Here is a 17,249-nt window from a genome sequence, read left to right on the forward strand (position 1 = left end):
AATAGGCAGAAACTTCCAGAAACATTTGTTGACAGAATAATCTGGGTTGGTCATCCAAATTTTTAGCACACTGAAGGGGGAAATCTAGGAGCAGAATCCTCTTCTTTCGTTTTTGACCCTAAAAACTGCTCAGTAGAGGGCCCTCAAGTTTAAATGTACACATGAAAAGGGAAGAGGGAACACAGCTAAAGACAGTGTACTCAAGAAATACTCATTGGAAATACTAACTGAGGGCTGGGGATGTAGTACAGTTGGTAGACTGCTTGCCTAGCAGGCAGAAAGGCCTGGATTTGATCTTTAGCACCACATAAACTACACATAGTGGTTCATGCCTGGAATCCCAGCACATGGCACGTGAAGACAAGAGGATCCCAAGTTTAAATGACTTTGAGGCCAGCCATGGGCTACATGTGACCTTGTCTCAATAATGATGATGATGATGATGATGATGATAATAATAATAATAATAATAATAATTTCATGTTATATGTTGTAAATTGCATGTAGCATGTAATAATTTTTTAAATTACTTACTATCTGACAAATGAATTTACAAACCAATTTTAAACACTAAGTTACTGACCTTTTCTTAAATAATAAAACAAGCTGGTTGGCAAATGAAAAGATATTCACTAAATTCTCTCTGTTTAAATTCTTAGAGTACTAAATAATATTTCTTCTCTGCTTAAAGAGACATTTTTCTATTCCTTGCTCAGACACAATCCTATAGGTTATACCCAGGGGAAAAAAAAGTAAGTAACTGAAGAATGGATAAAGAAAATGTGGAATCTTGAAATTTGTAGGCAAATGGAAGGAACTAGAAGAAATCATCCTGAGTTGGGTAACCCAGTCACAAAAAGACAAATATGGTACGTACTCACTCATATATGGATTTTAGACATAGAGCAAAAATCACTAGCCTACAATCCACACTGCCAGAAAAGCTAGGAAACAAGGAGGACCCTAAGACATACATGGTCCCCTGGAGAGAGGAAAGGGACAAGATCTCCTGAGCAAATTGGGAGGATGGGAGGAGGGAAGAGGGAGTTAGGAGAAAGAGAAGGGGAGAAGAGGAGGGGAGAGGTGGGCATAAGGGAACAGGAAAATTGAGTCAGGGAAAGAATAGAGGAGAACAAGAAAAGAGATACCATAATAGAGGCAGAAATCTGGCACCTTAAATGCTCTTCCCTGATAATGAGATTGATGACTACTTTATATGCCATCCTAGAGCCTTCATCCAGTATCTGATGGATACAGAAGCAGACACCCACAGCTAAATACTAGCTGAACTCCTGGAATCCAGTTACAGAGAGGGAGGAGTAATGAGCAAAGGGGTCAAAACCAAGTCAGAGAAACCCACAGAAACAGCTGACCTAAACAAGGGGGAACGCATGGACTTTAAACTGATAGCTGGGAAACCAGCATAGGACCAACCCAGATGCCCTGAATGTGGGTGTCAGTTAGAAGGCCTGGGCAATCTATGGGGCCTCTGGTAGTGGATCAGTATTTATCCCTAGTGTATGAATGGACGTTGGGAGCCCATCCCACAAAATGGATACTCTCTCAGCTTACACACATGGGGAAGGGCGTAGGCCCTGCTCCAAATGATATGATAGACTTTGAAGATTCCCCATGGAAGGCCTCACCCTCCCTGAGGAGCAAAATGGGAAAAGGATAGGGGATTGGTAGCGGCAGGGGAGGAGGGAAAGGAGAGGGAACTTGGATTGACGTGTGAAAAAAGCTAGAAGCAGGGACATTGGAGGCACAAGCCTTTAATCCCAACACTTAGGAGGCAGAGGCAGGTGGATCTCTGTGAGTTCAAGGTCAGCCTGGTGTACAGAGCTAGTTCCAGGACAGGCTCCAAATCAATAAACAAAAGACAAACAAACAAAATCAAACAAAAATAAAGCTTGCTTCTAATTTTAATTAATTTAATAATCTCACTGTTTTCATTAACTTTCCAAAGAAGTCCTCATTTTGTCTAAACCAGGTAGACCACAGTAAAGAAGTTTGAGTCTGTGTACTCCAAGAAGAGCCAAGAGGAAGGTACTGGCAGTGTTCAGGACCCGGGTTCTATGATCTCATCCCCATCATCTTATTATCTATCCCATTTCTTCTATTCATTAAAATACCCCAGTTGTGTCCTAATAACACCCCATACACAGCTCATGCAAGTTCATTTAACACTAGTACTTATCAATACAGCCCAGAAATAAAACATTCTGCTGACCAACAAAGTCCCAGCAAACCAAAGTCCTGCTCTTGCTTAAAAACCTCTGTGATTGATTGTTTTCAGCCAAACTACAGGCAATTACAAAGGCTTTCCCCTTGGGCTCATGGGAGAAGGGATTAAGCTCCTCACACAGAACTGAGTGTACAGCCAGAACACGACAATCTTGGAAGAGAGTTTCAATCAAGAACTCAAAGACCCCTGCTCTGGGGTCTCTAAAAGAGCAAATGCACATTGATCAGGGAAGTAAGATGATCTCCCACAACTGAGCTGATCTTCCTGACCCTCCTCTGGCACCTTTTCACGGGGAAAGGAAAGCACCAGAAGGAAAGCAGGGATTTATTTCTATTTTGTCTTTTGCATATTTCAGCCAGGTCCAGCCTCTTTGACACTGTAGAGCAACACAGTCATTTACAAAGTTAATGCTCTAGATCCTGAAATCTCCCTCTCTCTCTCTCTCTCTCTCTCTCTCTCTCTCTCTCTCTCTCTCTCTCTCTCTCAGAGAGAGACTCAATGTCTAAGTAAGTGAGTGATTTTGTATTGAGCTACATTCATAACTGTTTTATGACACATGTAGTCTCATGCTTTGGGTTGGATGTGCCCGGGTTCATAGAAAACGAACTTTATTTGGACGAACAGATGGCTCACTGTGTAAGAGAACTTGCTGCAGAATGATAAAAACCTAGGTTTAAATCCCTAGCACCCATGTTAAAGCCAGATGTGGCCTCAAACACCTTGTCCATGGTCTGAGAAAATTGCTGGTGTTTGTTGGTAGCTCCAGGTTCATAAGAGGATTTATTCTCCAAGAATAATAAGAGCCCAAAGAATAGAATATAAACATATAACATATAACCACGTCCTCTGGCTTAAGAGTCTCAACCATAGCTCTCCATTGTAGGGATGGCTATCTTCTCTGCTGAGGCCTGGCCCCATATGGTTTAAGGACAATCTAAGTAAATAGGGCTAAGTAAATGAGGGCTATGGTGGCACCTACTGACTGGAGGCTCAGCTGCTTCCAAGGACAATCTAGCCTTGGATCTCATCCATGAAGCCAAGTCAGAGATTTTTCTGAGAAAATAGGGAGGAGGCAATTGGAACCAAGGGCAGGATGAGGCTGCCTGTCAATATTCCTCCTTAGAAGTTTTCTGCAGCAAATATTCAAGCTGAATTCTTAGTGATTTCTTATGCCTGCAACTCTAGCTTAAAGTTGTAGAGTTGAACCAACCCTCACAGAACATCTTGAGTTTCCCATCTGAATGTTAATTATTTTAACTGAATTAATTTTATATAAAAACTATCCTTTGGGACATTAGTTGTGTGATGACAGCATCTACTTTGTGAATCAGAATCCAGAATCTCTCATTTTTTCAGGAAAAATATAGTAATATTGTTTTCTTTGTCTCATTGAGAAAACTTTTGAATTAATTAGAAAAAAATAAAAAGCTTATTTTAATACTTCTCACACTTTTGTCCTGAGACCTGGGAGTAGGGACCTGCCTGGGGAATTCAGGATTCCAGAAATTTCTAACATATGAAGTCAACACATCCTGTGAGATTACTTAGAAATACCATTATTGTCTCAATCTGCTTTCTTTAACACGGTCACCAGGATGGTTTCAAGATGGATAGAGTCACATCATCAAACATACATTATTATTCATACTCTTAGCATGTTGATAATCGAGATGATAGAAGGGTGATGATTCCACAGTGGGTCCAAGTATTATAAGCCACAATATAAAGTTTTCAGTTGCATAAAATGGGTATGAACAGAACATTCTGTCAGTAAAATTCCCTGTTTCCATCCCCTCCAGTTCTGGATGTGGAGCCCCATAGTGGCTCTTGTAACCAGCTAGCACTACTTGAACTTTTGCCTTTCAGGGAGGTGTTGGAACCATTTCACAAGCAAAGCTGCTGAGATCCAAAACCACACAAAGGAGGTTTATTAGCCTTGGTTCAGCTAATGGGGTTACAGTCTGAGGTGACTGAGGTTCAAGAAGGATGGCAAAGCTTTCTCGAAGAGTCCCATTGTGAATAAACAATGCATGCAAAGAATGGCAACTGAACCAGGTGATGAGTGCGCTCACCTTTAATCTAATCCCTTGGGAGGCAGAGGCAGGCAGACCTCCATAATTTTGAGGCCAGCCTGGTCTACAGTTCTGGGAAGGTCAGGGCTACACAAAGAAACCCAGCCTTGAAAAAACAAAAATGCAAGGGCAGCTTCCTCCTCCAGGATGTTTACAGCCAGACTAGGTGCCTATAGAGACCTCCTGCAGCGGCTGGCTACCCTTTCCTCTAGCTGTAAGCTAATAAATACACAGAGGTTTCAGGTTGCTGGTGGTTGTACGTGCCCTCTACCAGACCACAGCTTTTCTCCACTTGTGTCTGGGTATCTGTCCTTTCTTTACTCCATCACTGCCCATTGTCAAGGTTCCAGAACCAAGCCTTAGAAATTCCACTGAGATTCAATGCATGTACCTGTGAGACAGGTCCCAAAGTAAGAGAAAACAATGATGAGGAGCCCTTCTGAGTGGGACATTGCTGCCTCCACACGGAAGAGGCCACACTGCAGAAGCAAAGTGATGAGTCAATTGCAGATTTAACCACAAGCACTGGCTCTCCCTCCCTCCTTCCCTTCTATGTCTCATGTACCTGAGATTGATGTGTTAATTTCTGATCCTCTTTCATCTACCTAGAGGTGTACACCCACACACCTGGTTTATGAGGTACAAGGTTCAAACTCTGCGTTCTAGTCAAACACTACCAACTGATGTACATCCCCAGACCCAGATATTTTAGCATCTCACTGCTGTAACCAAATACCACGACCAAAAGCAAGTTACTTATATGTATATGTATGTGTCTGTTTGAGTGTATAAACTGTATGAGGGTGTCCATAGAGGCCAGAAGGAGTCATATTTCCTGAAAATGGACTTATAGTGGTTGTGAATCACCTGAGTTGGTACTGGGAACCAAACTCAGGTCATCTGGGAGAGCAGCAAGTACTCATAACTACTGAACCATCTCTAGTTTTCACACTTATTTTGTGTGTGCATGCATATGCCATGGCACTCCTCTGGAGGTCAAAGGGCAACTTGTTGGAGTCAGCCCTTTCCTTTCGCCATGTGGGCCTGAGGGATTAAACTCCAGCCATCAAGTTGGTAGCACTTGCCTTTCCCCGCTGAGCCACCTCGATGGCACTTGTTCAATTTGTAAAAACGGAAATCCAGGCTTTGAATTCCATGGCAAGTCTGGTTTTGTTTTTTTGTTTTTGGTTTTTGTCTTTTTACATATTGGCAGAGAATTCAAAGACAACAAATAGAGATTCCCAAAGTGACAAATGGGCTGAACAAAGTAGGAGTCGAAGTGGCTTTTGCTTTGTTCCTCTAGATAACTTCATACTCAGTGAAGGGTCCTCCCATGCACAGAGATCCATATCCCAGGAAAGGAAGGTTTGTAGTCTGTATCCCCTCTCCTCCACACCCAGGCCTGGACACTGTGTGAACTGACAACTCCCTGGGCTAATCTCCAGCTGACAGGAAAGATGGTATCCCCACCTCAGGTTTGTTCTGAAAATGATTAAAGACACTGGCTTATAGAAATACCCATCTTCTTAATGGATATACCCAGCTAACAATGGCTACATTAAATTTTGGTTGAGTACAAATTTTTTTCAGTTGTGCCATACTTTTTCTTTCTCATCAGCTATGGCCAACTTCATACTGCATCTCTGAAACGTGTGGGCTCTTGTGGATGATCACATCTGTGTGGTGTTTGGGGGAACCAGCAGGGGTGCTTCTGCAACAGTCTGAATGTGCCCAGATTGTTCTGTGTGCTTGTGTGCCTATGCATGTGCACAAACAGAGATTTTAGAGGGGTGATCCATGAGAGATGCGGAAAGAACTCTAGTATTAGGAACATCACTAATTCATGGAAGAGTGTTAGGCTCTTTATGACTTGAAATCTTATGCCATGTTGGAAGGTAGGCCTCAAACATCTCATTTTCTAGAAACCTGCTCAAGTGCAGGCCAACCCCCAACAACTGCAGAACTTTCAGACTCAATGAATGCCCCAAACTACTTTAAAAACAAAGAAGTCTACCATATAATATATTGGATTTTTAAAAAATCATGTGTTAGAGGCTGGAAAGATGGCTCACCAGATAAGAACGTTTGCTGGGAAATCATGAGGGCTTGGGTTTGGATCCCCAGCACCAACGTAAAAAGCCAAGTGTGGCTGCTTCTGTTTGTAACCCCAGTATTGGGGGTAGAGACAGGTGGATCGCAGAGGAAGACACCACATATCCTTCTCTGGCCATCACAGGCTTGCACACAGGTGCAGGAACTTGCACACTCAATGTATGTGGCAGGTCCAAAACATATTTGGTAATGATACCCCAGTTTAGATGATGTCTCAGTTAGGCTTTCTATTGCTGTGAAGAGATACTATGACCACGGCAACTCTTGTAAAGGAAAACATTAAATTGAGGTAACTTACAGTTCAGAAATTCAGTTCATTATTATTGTAGCAGTACATGGTGATGTACAGGCAGACATAGTGCTGGATCTGAGAGTTCTTCAGTTCTTGCAGCTAACAGGAATTGAACTAAGACACTGGGTATGGCTTGAGTATATATGGGACCTCAAAGCCTACCCCTAGAGTGACCCATTTCCTCCAACAAGTCCACATCACTCCAACAAAGCCATACTTCCTAATAGTGCCACTCCCTTTGGGAGGCATTTTCTTTGAAATTGTCATATTTCACTCCCTAGCTCCCAAAGGCTTGTAGTCATATCATAATGTAAAAATGCATTTAGTCCATCTTTAAAAGTCCCCATAATCTATCACAGTCTCAATAAATGTTTAAAAGTCTACAGGTCAAAGTCTCCTCTGAGATTCATGCAATCTCTGAACTGTAATCACCAATAAAATCAAAATAAAAACAGATCATGTACTTCCAATATAATGGCAAATGATATGCATTTCCATTCCAAAAGGTAGGGAAGGGAGCATAGTGAAGAAATACATGGACCAAAGACTGAAAACCAGCTTGGCAAAATCCAAACTCTGCACCTCCATGTCTGATTTCAAAACACTCTTCATATTTCCAGTTCTGTTTAGTTTTTTTTTTTTTTTTTTTTCTGCAACACATTTTCCCTTGAACTCCTCATTAGCCCCTCTCCTTGGCAGGTATCCCATGACTCTGGCATCTCTAATATAGTGGGTTCTCTAAGACAATCCAGGCTTCAACATCACAGCTTCACTCAATGGCCTATCTAGGCCTCCATTCAGGGACACCCCTGACACCTGGCTGGCCTCAGTGGCTTTCCTTACTCATTGAGGCAAATTCCATGGCCCCTTTCTTCTGTCCTTAACTCAAGAACCACGTGGCCAAAGCTGCTAAGTTCTGCTGCTTACTAGGGTTAAAACATAGCCCCCTGGTTCAATTACATCTTCCCCAACTTTCTGTTTTCGATGGTTACCTTCACTGCCTAAGCTTGGCTATTCTGGAACTTGTTCTATAGACCAGGCCTCAAACTCAGAGATCTGGCAGTCTCTGCCTTCCTAGTGCTGGGGTTAAAGCTTTTCTTTAATTTCTTTTCACAGGTTGGAAACTTAGCTGGGTGGGCTCTTACCCTGAGGCCTTAGCTCCATTCCACTCCATGGTGCCCCTCTTCTCCTCAGCTTGCTCCTTTTCATTATGAACCATTATAAGAATGAACACTAGTAACCACACAACAGAGTCTATACTAGGATGTTACAAGATTTCCTCTGCCAACCAAATGAATCCAAACCTCTTCACTGTAGCCTTAGGTAGACTCTTTGGACAAAGGGCAAAATGCAGCCACTTTCTTCACCAACATATCACAAAAAGAATCTCCAGGCAACATACTAACATTCTAAATTCTTCTCCTCTGAAACCTCTTGAGCTAGCTGGCCCCTCACATTTGAAATCACAGTCAGCCCACTGCCTCTCACAATCTTACTAGGATGGCCCATTAAGCAGCACCTAAAGCACTAATTGCTTTTCTAATCCACATTCAAACAAAAGCATGGTGAGACATTTACAGTAGTATTCCAGTCCCTGGTCCCAACCTGTTTTAGGGCTTCTATTGCTTTGACAAAACACAATGACCAAAAGCAAGTTGGAGAGAAAAAGGTTTATTTGGCTTACTCTTCCACGTCACTGTTCATCACTGAAGGAAGTCAGGACAGGAACTCAAACAGGGCAGGATCCTGGAGGCAGGAACTCATGAAAAGACCATGGAGGGATGCTGCTTACTGTCTTGCTTCCCAGGGCTTGCTCAGCCTGCTTTCTTACAGAACCCAGGACCAACGGCACCACCCACCATTAGTCACTAATTGAGAAAACGCCTTACACCTGGATCTCATGAATGCATTTCCAAATCTGAGGCCCCTTCTGTAAGGAAAAGGGGCCAATCAAAGAAACACACACTGAGCAGAACCAAAAAACAAAACAAAGCCCCCCCCAAAAAAAAACCACTTTGTCCCTGGAATCAGAGCCAGTGAAAGAAATACATCCTTGTCCTATAATTAGAGCCAAAAGGCTAAAAAGAACCAGTGAAAGAAACACACTTTGGCCCTGAAACCAGAACCGAATCTGACCCTAAACCTGTGCATAAAACCAACCAATTGCTAAGCACCAGATCTAGCTAGTCTGAGCTCAAGAACTGAAATCTGACCAATCCCCACCCTGGAAATCTCCCTGAGAAAGCTCCACCCGTAAGAAGCCCTATATAAATCCTGTTTTCAGCCTGTCTGCCTGGCTGACCTCTGTCACCCAGGCAGAGGGCGGCCATTCTCCTGGATTCTTCCCTCCCAATAAATCTTTTGAATGAGGTTTGGGTGAGACCTTCTTTCGCTGCTTTTGCTGGGACAGAGACGAGATGACCCTGAACAGAGCCAGCAAAGTGAAGTTGTTACACTCTACTCTCTGGGACTGGAGCTGAGCTGTAACAACTTCATGCGGAAACACTCACCTGCCAGAGCAGAGCTGACACACTGCAGAAGCCTTTCCCTGAAGAGGGCTGTAAGCTGCCATGTTTACTGTGACCTGTGCTATTATTCCTTGGCTCTGGAGTGCCAGAAAACCTTTCCATCTGAGCTATAACGCTAAATATTCTTTGGCTCCCGAGTACTAGAATCCCTGCCTATCCCATCGGAGCTGTCAAAAGGCTTACCCCTTCCTCTCTAATGACTCTAGCTTGTGTCCAGTTGACACACAAACCAGCCAGTACACCAGCTTTCCTTCTCTCCTTTTTTTTAAATACATTTTTCAAATGTATACAGTGTTTTGTATATGTGCATATTAGCATGTGTGAATATAGACATGAGTAACATAGCAAGCATGTGGAGGTCAGAGGACAACACTGGGTGTCCATCCCATTTGAGATATGATCTCTTTGTTGTTTTACACTGATACTATAGGCTAGCTGACTTGTGAGACTCCAGGGATTGACCTGTTTCCACTTCTCACCTCCCTGTAGTAGGGATGGTGTAACAGATACTTATGCAATGGGTCTGGTTTTTATGTGGACTCTGGGGATTTGAAGTCAGGTTCTTATCCCTTCATGGCAAGCGTTAGTACCCACTGAGCCATCTCCCCAACCCCAATTTTTTTCCTCCTTTTCAGAGGACTTCATCTAAGAAGAATCCTTTAAATGGATCAGAAAAGGTCAGGGCTTCCTGGAAATTTGATGGTGGTATATGTCATTGTGGAAGTCCTCTGTAAAGGCCTTGCCTGGGAACTGCTCCTACAGATCAGAGCTCACTTCTAATGGGAAAGAGGTACTTTTCCTGATGAACTCTTGGAATGAAAAGCACTAAAAGCAAAGCTGCCTTAGAAGCAGGTCTAAGCTGGCTTGCCTCCCTTTACCCCTTCATTTGTAATATCTGAGGAAAGGCAGGCAGTTTCCCTTGACATTTATGTCTCTCACAATCCCTCTCTTTTCCATTTCTAGAGCAATCAATTTAAAAATTACTCTGAAGTGCCCCAGAGTGCCCTGAGGAGGGAAATCAAGAAAGCTAGCTTTCTCCCAATCTCATTTATCTATTACATTTTTGTTTCTTTGTTTTGGGTATGTGCATATGACATGTGTGTTCTTGTGCATGCGTGCATGAGTGAGTGAGTGCACCCATGTGCCTCTCATATATGCTTATGTTTGAAGCTCAGTGGGCAACTTGTGGGAGTTTCTCTTCTTCCACCATCTGGGGTCACATCAAACTCAGGCTGTATAATTTGGTGGAAGATGCCTTTACCCATGAAGTCAACTTTCTGATACTACTGTGTATTTTATATTTCATTTTATCTATTGCATGTTATGTGTCATGTTAGGGTCACCTGCCCCAGCACACATGAAGTCAGTTCTGTCTTACCACCTCTCTGTGTGTTGTGAGCATAGAACTTGCATCATTAGGCTTACTTCGCAGGTGGTTTACCCACTAGAGAAACTTACCAGCTTATCTGTAATTTTAGAGATAGTATGTCTCTGCATAGTCCAGGTTGACCTTGATCTTTCAGTCCCCCAACTGCTACCAGTCTTTATGTTTTATGTTTTTGTTTTATATGATCATAATCATGTGCAATTAATGTCTCAAAAGTATTTTTGTTGTTTAAATAACACTTGAAAACCATTTTCCTAGACAGTGACAAAATGATCTTGTTTTTAGGTATGTGTTCAATTAATGTTTTGTTTTTGTTGTTGATATATATATATATATATATATATAGAGAGAGAGAGAGAGAGAGAGAGAGGAGGGAGGGAGACAGAGAGACAGAGACAGAGATCCCACAGAGCATGAGTGTGGAATGGAGAGTGGAAAATGACAGCCAAGTTCCTAAAGTAGGGGGAGTGTGGACTTAACATTAGGGGGAGAAAGAGATGAAGGGGATGGATCTGCTACCCAACTTCCAGAACAGCACAGCATGTTACCTCAGTTCTTTTTTTTTAATAATATTTTTTATTTAAATTTGCAACAAGCTTGCTTTACAGGTCAATCACAGTTCCCTCACCCTCCCCGCCTCTCCTGTTCCCCTCCCAACCCCCACTCAATCCCCTATCTGCTCCCCATGGACTGGAGGCCTTCACTGGGGAGTCTTCAAAGTCTTTCCTATCATTTGGAGCAGGTCCTAGGCCCTCCCCCATATGTCTAGGCTGAGAGAGTATCCCTCTATGTGGAATGGACTCCTAAAGTCCATTCCTATACTAGGGATAAATACTGATCCACTACCAGAGGCCCCATAGACTGCTCAGTCCTCCTAACTAACACCCATGTTAGGGTCTGGGTGGGTCCTATGCTGGTTTTCCACCTATCAGACTGAAGACCATGAGCTCCCCCTTGTTCAGGTCAGCTGTTTCTGTGGGCTTCTCCAGCCTGGTTTTGACCCCTTTGCTCATCACTCCTCTCCCTCTGCAACTGGATTCCAGGAGTTTGGCCCAGTGTTTAGCTGTGGGTGTCTGCTTCTGTATCCATCAGATACTGGATGAAGGCTCTAGGATAGCATATAAGATAGTCACCAATCTCATTATCAGAGAAGGGCATTTAAGGTAGCTTCTCCACTCTTGCTTAGATTGTTAGTTGGGGTCATCCTTGTAGATCTCTGGATATTTCTCTAGTGCAAGATTTCTCTTTATACCTATAATGGCTCCTCTATTATGGTATCTCTTTTCTTACTCTCCTCTGTTCTTTCCCTGACTCAATCTTCCTGCTCCCTCCCCTCCTCCCCATCCTCCCCCTCCTCTCCTCCTCTTCTCTTCCTCCTAACTCCCTCTCCTCTCACCTTGTGCTCCCAATTTGCTCAGGATATCTTGTCCCTTTCCCCTTCTCCAGGGGACCATATAAGAATTAAGCAAAGCAAGTTCTTTTTAAACAGCCATTTAGTGGATTCCAAAAGCAAACCTTAGTTGCCTCTTTGCAGGGTATGTCCAATTCCAGTCAGGCAGCATACATCTGTAGTTACAATATTCTGGAAGCAGAGACAGTAGAATCATGAGTTTGAGGCCAACTTGGCTACATAGTAAAACCATATTTCAAACACACACACTTTTTTAAATGTTAAATTATTTTTTAAAAGCTGTAATCAGGAACAGAAGAAAAGCATTCAGAAAGAGAGTCCCTACTGCTAGACCATTGGTTCTCAACTCCTTTGTGGGTCATGACCCCTTTGTGGGTCAAATAAACAACCCTTTCCCAAGGGTCACTTAAGACAATCTGAATCAGATATTTGCATTACAATTCATAGCAGCAGCAAATTAGTTATGAAATAGCAATGAATGAAAATAATTTATGGTTGGGGATCACCATAACATGAGGAACTGTATTAAGTTGCAGCATTAGGAAGGTTGAGAACCACTGTTTTGGACATAGGTCTGATATTTTGATACTGACACAGAACACAATTGAAAGCCCCTCCAAGGTCACCTGGGCCAGGCTCATTTACAGGTTTTAAGAAAGGCTAGAGGGGTGTTGGGTGACCTACATCTGCTGATGGAGCTCTGCCTACCCCAAGTTGAGTCTTTTAAAAATGGATATTCTACCCTAAAAAGAATTATTTTGGGACCTTCAAAGATAATGCATCAGAAGCATGATATCCCTGGATTTTTTTTTCTCCTCTGTGCTTTTTGTCCTACATATGGAATCTCTGGCATCGTCTATCTAAAGCACTCAACACTGAAGCTATTTGGGAGACTCCATGGCTGAAAAATATCCATGCATAAATTATCCATTGCTATTTTTAATTTGAATTTGCATTAACTATTCCCCGTTTGCCTCTTTATTGGAGAAGGTGGGTGAATTTTGTTAAGCAATACTTTTCTGTTCAGTAAGAGTTAATTCATGTGTTTTTCTCTTTCCACTTTTTCTAATGAGTCTCTTATTCATACCACATTTTTGAAGGCTGAAATGGGAGAGGATAAATCATCTAATAATAGTGCATGCTGCTTTAATTCTTTCAATATCATTTGCTGTTTCACTGTCATTTTTTAAAATACAACTATGTGATAATTGCTGTCACAGGAACACAGCTGAATATGGCAGGTTCTGTGCTCACTGATCACCACAACTGGCAACCATGGCAGCAAGGGTAATGCATGGTTTTCAGGCCTACCTGTGATGGTCCTAGCTACTTGGTAAGCTAAGGCAGAAGGAACAGGTAAGCCTAAGAGTTTGGAGCCAGCCTTAAAAACAGAGACCATGTCTCAACAAGAGAAAGGAGGAGTAAAAGGAGGAGGAAGAAGAAGAAAGAGGAAAAAGAGGAGGAGGGGGAAAGAAGGGTATTCTGTGGATTGTACTGGTCAACAGACATATGGAGAAATGTATTGATGTCTAATATAAATAAAGATTATTGGTGGGGGATGTCCTTCCATATGATGTGAATATATGTTTCTCTTATGGGTTGATGAATAAAGCTGTTTCAACCAATGGACAGGCAGGATGTAGCCAGGCAGGAAGTATAGTCGGGGCTACCAGACTGGGAGAATTCTAGGAAGAGGCACGCAGAGAGATGCCATGTAGCTACCAGGAAGATAGGCTGCCTCTTCTCCAGTGAGCCAAATGCCATGTGGAGATGCATAGATTAATAGAAATGGGTTAACAATTAAGAGAGAGTTAGCCAATAAGAAGCCTTACCCATCGACCAAACATATATAATTATAATTAATATAAGCTTCTGTATGTTTATTTGGAACTAAATGGCTTTGGGACCAGGTGGGACAGAAATTTCCATCTACAGATTCTATTCCTATGTGAAAATGAATAGGAGGAGAGAAAGGCCAGCTGGGTTTTCTGAAGGCCATGCATTGGTCATCAGTGGGAACTCTGTAGCCACCATCTTGTCCATTCCAATGACATCTTGAGATCCAACATGGCCATTCTTCATCTCCCATAGGAACAAAGGAACAACGGAGACAGGTCCTGGTTTAGGAAAGTCTTCAGCATTGTTGTATCTGTCTCCCATAAAAATCTACAGACTTGGTATCTCAGGCTAGCTTGGAACTCAGTATATACCAAAGATAAACTTAAATTCCTGATTCTCCTGCCTCTGTCTCCCAAGTGCTGGAATAGCAGGCATGTGCCTCCATATCCAGTTTATTCAGTGCTGGGGGTTGAATCAAGGGCTTCTGCATGTTATCAAAGCACTCTACCAAACTAATCCATATCCCTATCTTTCGTTCATGATTTATGCTTTTCTTATTTTGTTGGTGTACTCACTGGATTTTTTTAATTTTCTAAAGGCTGCTATTAAATAACACTTCACTGAACTATTTTATATTAGATGTACTAGAGAATGTTTAAATAATTACACAGAGAGAGGGGGGAGAGAGAGAGAAAGAAAGAGAAAGAGTCACCCCTAGTACCTTGAAACTTTAAGGAATGCCTCAACAGAAGAATGGGGCTGGTTGATGACCATGCTGTCATGATTACTAAAGAAGTAAATGAGGTGAGATTTCAGCTGTCACTAGATAGATGTGATGGTTTGAATGAGAATGACCCCCAAAGGCTCATATATTTAAATGCTTGTGGAAGCACTAGGAGGCATGGCCTTGTTGGAGTAATTGTCTCCTTGTTAGAGGAAGTGTTTTGCTGATGTGGACTTTAAGCTTTACAAAGCCCACAGCAGGCCCAGTGTCTCTCTGCCTGCTGTCTGGATCAGGATGTAAAGCCCTCAGTTACTTCTCCAGCACCATGCCTTTTTGCTTCCTTCCATGATAACGGACTCACCCTCTGAAGCTGTAAGCAAGCCCCAATTAAATGTTTTCTTTATAAGATTTGCCTTGGTCATGGTGTCTCTTCACAGCAATAGAGCATCGACCAAGACAACAGTGTACTTAGAACTTTTTGGTGAGAGAACTTTTTGAAGAGAATCTCCATTTTCATCATCAACAGAGGGAAGGACAGTATTTGGACTGGCAGAGGTGCCTGTGGGACAGAGCCCAGCTTTCTATAAAAACAGAAGCTGTTATTTACTTTGCTCACCTGTAATAACTGGAAGTGGACACCTGCCTGGCAAGACCTTCTTTCATTCTTGCAATAATCATCTATGTTGCATGAATGTCAACAAAAATCTATAAAGAAAAGCATTAAGATCTAGTATGAACAAAGGTCATACTTCTATTTAAAGTAGGATAAGACAGGAGGGGTCATTTTAATTCTTGCAAGAATCATTTATGTTACATGTGTGTCACATGAGCAGCAAGTAACCAGCCTAGAAGAGTATATGAAGACTTTAGTCTTTTATTTGGCAAAGAAATCCTGCTAGAGAATGGTTTGATCTACTTTTTATGATCCTTGGGTCCATTAGAGATCCACATTTCAGGCCCTTCTCTTCAGTTTTACTAACTAAATAATCTCCAGATGTACCTGTTAACTATGCAAACAAAGCAAAACATTGGGACTGGAGAGATAACTTAAAAGTTAAGAGTACTTGCTCTTACAGAGGACCTGGGTTCAGTCCCCAGCACCTATGTGGTAGCTCACAGCCTCCTACCTGTAACTCCAGTTTCAAGGGGATCAGTGTGCATACATACATGCAGGCACTTATACATACACATAAAATAAAAATAAATCTTTAAAAAACAGAACAACCATATATCAAGAGGGAATTATAAGATTCTTGAAATGAAAATAATAAGCACTGGGAGAAATAAACTTGGACTATTAATTACTTTCATGTAACTGTGACCATGATATAATAATGGAGTGAACTGTTTGAAAGAGGAGATTTATTTTGCTCAGAGTTTTAGAAGGATCAGTACAAAGTCACTTGGTGTCATCACTTAGACAGAACATCATGAATGTGGGAATACATGGCAGAGGAGAAATCACTTCATGGTGAATAGGAAGCAGAGAAGAAGGCAGGCCTGGGAGATTAGGCCTTCAAAAGGATGCCCTCAGTAACTCACTTCCTCAATCTAGTCTTCACCTCTGTAAGTTTCTAGAACCTTAAAAAATAGTGCCACCATCTGGAAACCAAGCATTTAAACACACAGTCTTGTGGGGGAACATTTTACAGTTACACGTATTATTAGGTTGTAGGCCACTGCACTGAAACAGAGGGCAAACCCAGGTAGGTATAACTCTCTCAGTAAAATAGCAAAGCTCCTGCTGGAAGAATCACTCAGGAAGAGACTGTATGAGGGTCAGGAAGAGACTGTATGAGGGAATCCTCAGCACAACCCTTCAAGTGAGTAAGAATGATAACAGAATTCCCCGTGGCAGTTGTGACTGAGTCCCTCTCCTGGGAGTACAGAAGTCTATGCTAAAGTTCCAGATTTCCAAGAGATGCTGACACCTTGACTAGCAGCATCCTTGTCCAAGCTGTTCTGTCTGCATGATAAAGATAGGCAGGCAACTCCCAAGGCCTGCCTTCAGGGCAGAGAGGAACAGGTCAGGCTGGTCCCTGCTTATCATGCCCTGAGGCATAGGGGCTGACCATAGGAGCACCTTTGTAAAGGGGAGCAAAAGTAGAAGTTTTGAGTGACTTAGGAGGTAGAGATTCTTCACTGTCTCTAAGGAAACCCACAGGTGGAAATTCAGGATGCAGGAAGAAGCGGGTGCTAGCACAAACTTTTCCCTTCATTGCAAAAACTTACAGCCTGACACAGCACAGGAAGATGGGGTCATTTTGCTCAAGACTCTTCACACAAACATGGAAACAGAAAGACAGTGTGACAGTCGCCTTTCATATTGCTGTAACTGACCAAATACCTAACAACAAACAACTTAAGGGAAGAAATATTCGTTTTGGTTCATAGAATGGAGGTCATGGCAGAGACAATACCCTGTCCCAGGTGGTGACAGGAGCTTGCAGATTAGCTTGCTTGTATCTCAGAAGATCAAAAGTAGAGGGGTCAGGCCAAATCAGACCTTGAACAATAACCCATAAGCACCAACTCTACAGCCCTGTGTTTCCTGGATAGTTCAAGTGTCCAAAATGTTCCACAATCTCCCCATAAATGTGCCACCAGCTGGGGACCAACTGTTCAAATACATGAGCCTG

The sequence above is a fragment of the Phodopus roborovskii genome, unplaced genomic scaffold (assembly GCF_943737965.1).
Source record: "Phodopus roborovskii unplaced genomic scaffold, PHOROB, whole genome shotgun sequence".
Classification (NCBI taxonomy): domain Eukaryota; kingdom Metazoa; phylum Chordata; class Mammalia; order Rodentia; family Cricetidae; genus Phodopus; species Phodopus roborovskii.